The following is a 5,832-nucleotide window of genomic DNA, read 5'->3' on the forward strand; positions in this document are numbered from 1 at the left end:
GATTTCACTGCTTTTCCCTATGATATACTTTTACCTTTTTACTGCAAGTATAATTTCTCTATTTTATAGTTTTACAATTGATCTACTTGATATATAAATCGCTGGTGTTGAGTTTGTGCATTCCGCACATTATTTCATATTTATGTTGATTGGTTTCATTTATTTATGTCGTAGATTGATTCAATTACTAGATAAGATTTATTTGTTGTTAATTGAGAGCCAGAGTATTATTGGTTAGATCAGGTGTATTACTGTTATGCAGAAGTTTCTATTCAGTTGAAAGAGCTCTGTTACCACTACAGTGCACTCGGTTGATGTGCTTATGGCCTATAATTTCAATTAGATATTTTTGATTGAGATTGAGTTTTGATGCTTGAATAGTTTACTCTTGTATTGAAATCAATAAGTTATCTTAAAGCATTACTTTCTGTAGATACAATGATTTCCATCACTTGCACATACTGTGTACACTCTTGAAACAAAAAGACTTACCCAGGTCGATAATTAATGTGAGGCATTTAGGAGTTCTAAAAGACATCTTATATGTGCCCAACATTTTGGCGTTGTTGCCGGGGAGAGTGTTTCTATTTCATAAATGGTGATGTATGTTTGATGTTCGTTTGTTGTGAAATAATTGGGTAGTAAAAATGGAAGGTAAGAACCTGTGTATGAGCAAATAAAGTGCTTGCTCCTTTGCCCACTATTTAGCAAAATTTTGTAGGAATTGAAGTAAAAATAAATGTTTAATGTTCGTTTGTTGTGAAAGAATTGGGTATTAAAAATGGAAGGTAAGAACCTGCATACGAGCAAGTAAAGTGCTTTCTCCTTTGCCTGCTTTTCAGAAAAAAATTGTGTAGGAATTGAAGTACAAATAAATGTTTGTATTTCTGTATGAATGACTAAGAAGAAAAGAGTAGAAAAAGATATAATTCCTCTACCCAAATCTATAAAATCTAAGGGATCAATCACCCTTGGAAGATGAACCTTCATTGACAAAATCATAAGAAAAGTTGAGTCTCAGTCATCAGTAGGATCCCGAACCATTTCTACAAGAAATCCTACTATAACCCTTCAGGCCACAGGATCACCATCTGTAGCTGACGTTGAGATTCACAGCAAGACTGAAGGGTCTGAACAGAGTTTTCAAAACACTAAAAATTTATAGCCTAGCCCTTTACAAGAAGGGAATTCTTGTAATCTCTATGAAGGAGAAGGAGAAACAGGTAGTGCTAAAAAGATTAAATCATCAGAACCCAAATCTCCTGAAGTAGTGGTTGAACAGAGGACACCTAGTATTCCAGACCAAGGTAGTGCTGTTAAAATCATTCTAAAAGTATCTTCTAAACCCCCCAGGAACAAATATCCAGCTCTGGAAATCTGTAAAGGATATTGGCACATTTTTGACCAAATGTTTCATAATTAGAAATAGCCTCAGACTTCCACATTACAATACCCTATTGTTGATATAGTTGTCAATGCTCCCATGAAAGCTATTCTATTACAGAATATTCCTACCTTTCATGGGCTAAATTTAGAGGATCCTGATGCATTCCTTTTCAAAGTTGATGTTTTATGTAGGGGATATGATTACACTACCGACCCCCAAAAGTTGAAACTGTAACCCTCTACTCTGAAAGGAGTAGCTTTGTGTTGGTTTATAGGGCTTGCTAGAGGTACCATTACTGATTGGGACCAAATGAAAACATCCTTTCTAAAAAAATACCAAGATTATTGGTGAACTAAAGAACTGAAGGATGAAATCTTTCAAATGGTAGCTAAGACTAATGAGACTCTTGAAGAATATGTAGAATGTTTTCAATATAATCTGCGAATATCTCCTTATGAAAATTTGCCTCCTAAAGTTCTTAAAACTACGATGATCAAAGGTATGAAAGACCAATGGGTAGAAACATTGAATTTAATGGGGAAGGGTGATATTTATCAAGAGGATTATGATGATATTATATAATTGTGCATTAGGTGATCTAAAGGCAGTGCAAGGTCAAAACCAACCAGACGCGATGTGATCACTAGAGACAACAGTGCCTCAGGAGGAAGCATTACATGAGTTGAAACTAGTAATTTGCTGGAAGATTTCAAGACCAATATCTTGGGCACCCTGACGACACAATTGGATATCATGCAAGCCAAACAAAAGCAGGTTGAAGAAGAACATGATCTGGCTATTTTCTGTCCATGTTGCATAAAGAAACACAATCATAGAGAATGTCCATTAGATGTGATACAAACATGCGCCATTTGCACTAAGGATCATGCTACAGAAATTTGTCCATTGCTTCCTGGATTAAAAGCATTTTTCAAGGAAGCAGAAGAGGAAGTGGAACCATTATATCTATTGAACTAGCAACGTCAATGGCAAGCACGTCTGATAAATATGCCTACAGAACTATCTTTTTTCTTTCCTTCTTCGCAATTTAATTCTCAACAATATTCAGGGGTAGCATGGAAAAACCAACCACCTTTCTCTACTTGGCCACCTCAAGCATTTTCTACGCTACCATGGCTCAACCAATCAAATCCAAACAATAATTAGCCAAATTCCTCTTACCCTCCACCATTATGGAAGAGCACCCCCTATTCCTCTCAATGGTCTCCTCCTACCTCACAAAAATCAGAACTAGCAACCAAATTGGAAACAATCTGCAAACCAGACCATGGGAACAGTTCCTTTGCCTCAACCAACCTTACCAGCACCTTACATGTTGCAGCAAAATCCTCAACCTAATATATGTCCACAACTCCCAGCTCAACCAAATCCAAATCCTAACAACAGACCGATCCAGTCAGTACAAATTATTGAGGGTTCGGATCCTAAAGTTGAGTCAAGAGAATGTAATGAACTTAAGTTAAGATCTGGATGTGTAATTTCTCTAGATGAGGACAAAAATCTGCAACCTGAGGTTAAAGAAATGCATCCGAATAAGACTTCGACTGTAGATGACCAAAAAACAAAAGAGGGAGAAGATACAGTCATGCAGAAATATCTTGAACAAATCATAATTACTTCTCCCCTATTACCAAAAAGATTGATAATACCTCGACCAATTGAATATCCTGACTTTAATATTCTAGGTGAACTCAAAAATATCTGTATAAAAATACCCCTCCTCCAGGCCATTCAAGATATTCCAATATATGCCAAAACCATTAAAGTGTTGTGTGCAAAGAAGTCTGTGAGGAAAATAAAAATAACACCAATTGTCCATGTCATCAGAACTTTGTCTGATTTATTACTAGGCAAAGAGACACCTGTAAAATATGAAGACCCAGGGAATCCCATTGTCACAGTCCAAATAAATGGTCACTCTTTTCCCAATGCTTTAGTTGACTTAGGGGCAACCATTAACATTCTTACAACAGAAACTTGTGAAGTGCTTAGCAACACAGCCTTAGAACCAACCACTACCTTATTGGAACTTGCTGACCGATCAGTCATTAAGCTAGAAGGAACATTACAAGATGTGATGGTTTCTGTGGACTCTTGGGAATATCTAGCATATTTTTTGATTATCAACCCAAGAAATTGGCTAGATGGACATCCCTTAATACTGGCAAGGCCTTGGCTAACAACAGTTGATGCTTATATAGGTTGTCGAACAAGAAGTATGACCATAACCAAAGGCAATGCTTTTAAGGATCTAGCTTTATACCCTCCAACTCAGTCGAGCCTAACCATTGTCAAAACTCGACCAGTAGCATATTTAAAAGAAAATATTTGTTCACCGTTGATTGTGGCAGATGCACTTGAATTCAAAAATCAAACTGAAGATGACGTCATTAACACCTTTATCAATCACCCTGTTGCAGTGTCTAATTTGAGATGTCACATGATTGAAGCAATCCTTGACAATGAGATTGAAGAAGGTTCCTTGAGAGATATCAATGACCAACTGATACCAACAACCACTATCTATAATAGCAAGCCTGTTGAAATTGAGCAAGGGAAAATCCTGAACATTAATAATAATCTGAGTAATGGCCAGCAACAGAAACTTATACAAGTGCTTAGGAAATATAAAGGGGTTTTTGCATGGGACTACCCAGACATGAAATGGATTAACCCTTAGTTATGCATGCACCACATCTACATTGAAAAAGATGCAAGACCCATTCGACAGCTGCATCGTAGATTAAATCCTCATCTAAAGGATATTGTGAAAAAAGAGCTTCAAAAACTATTAGATGTGAATTTTATTTATCCTATATCTGATAGTAAATGTGTTTCTCCATTAGTAGTTGTCCCCAAAAAGAATGGAAAATGGCAGATACACGTTGGCTACAGAGAACTCAACAAAGTGACGCAAAAAGACCATTTTCCCCTTTCATTTAAAGACCAGGTCATTTGATACACTTGCAAGAAAGAAATTATTATCTTTCCTGGATGGCTTTAGTGGCTACAACCAAATTCAAATTTGGGTTTCTCCATTAGTAGTTGTCCCCAAAAAGAATGGAAAATGGCAGATACGCATTGGCTACAGAGAACTCAACAAAGTGACGCAAAAAGACCATTTTCCCCTTCCATTTAAAGACCAGGTCATTTGATACACTGGCAGGAAATAAATTCTTCTCTTTCCTGGATGGCTTTAGTGGCTACAACCAAATTCAAATTTCCTTTGAAGACCAGGATAAAACCACTTTAACCTGCCCCTGGGGAACATTTGCTTATAGGGTATTACCTTTTGGATTTTGCAATGCAACTTCTAAATTCCAAAGAGCCATACTCAGTATTTTTGCAGACTTCATAAATGAAGTATTGGAGGTATACATGGATGATTTCACACCCTATGGGGACGACTTTGATCAGGCATTACAAAAATTGGAGAAAGTCCTAGAACAGTGTATTGCTACAAGGCTATGCTTAAGTCATGAGAAGTGTCATATGATGATGACAGAGGGCCTAATTCTGGGGCATTACATTTCAGCAGCTGGAATTCATGTAGATCTAGCAAAGATACATGTAATCTTCTTATTAGCTACTCCTTGCACTCAAACAGAGGTACGTAGTTTTTTAGGATTTGTTGGATATTATCGTAGATTTATAAAGAACTTTTCACAAATTGTTGCACCTTTATATGCCTTGACAAGAAACGTTGATTTTATATGGACTAATAAATATGACATTGCTTTCATAGATCTGAAACTGTTAGTATTGACAGCACCAATATTATGAGACCTGAATTGGGATATACCTTTCTAGATTTCATCAGATGCATCATATACAACCATTGGATTTGTACTTGGCCAAGAAGAAGACAAGAAACCTTACGCTATATATTACATCAGCAAAAACCTTACTCCTGCTGAGTTGAATTATACAGTAACAGAAAAGGAGTTTCTAGCTATTATTTATGCTATAAACAAATTTAGACACTTTATAACTATATATCCTATATTTATGTATATTGATCACTCTACCATTAAATATTTAGCCAACATACCAATTACAAATGGAAGAGTGACTCGTTGGTTACTACTTTTGTAGGAATTTGACATAACTATAAGGGATCGACCAGGGAAGGAGAACTTCATGGTAGACTTCCTCTCCCGAGTGCCACGAATAGATGATACAATGGCAATAGATGATCAGTTCCCAGATGAACATTTGTTTGTTGTGGATATGAAAACGCCATGGTATGCAGATGTAGCAAATTACTTAGTAGTGGGAAAATTGCCCAAACATTTGAAACCCAGAGAAAGTAAATTGATTGTTTAGCGTAGCACTCATTTCTCCTGGATTTGAGGATACCTTTTCCACACGGGATATGATATGTACATCCACAGGTGCATCAAGGAGGACGAAATTTATGATAT

This window comes from Pinus tabuliformis, chromosome X, assembly GCF_031772625.1.
Source record: "Pinus tabuliformis cultivar Carrire ecotype Pingquan chromosome X, CPIR1, whole genome shotgun sequence".
NCBI lineage: Eukaryota > Viridiplantae > Streptophyta > Pinopsida > Pinales > Pinaceae > Pinus > Pinus tabuliformis.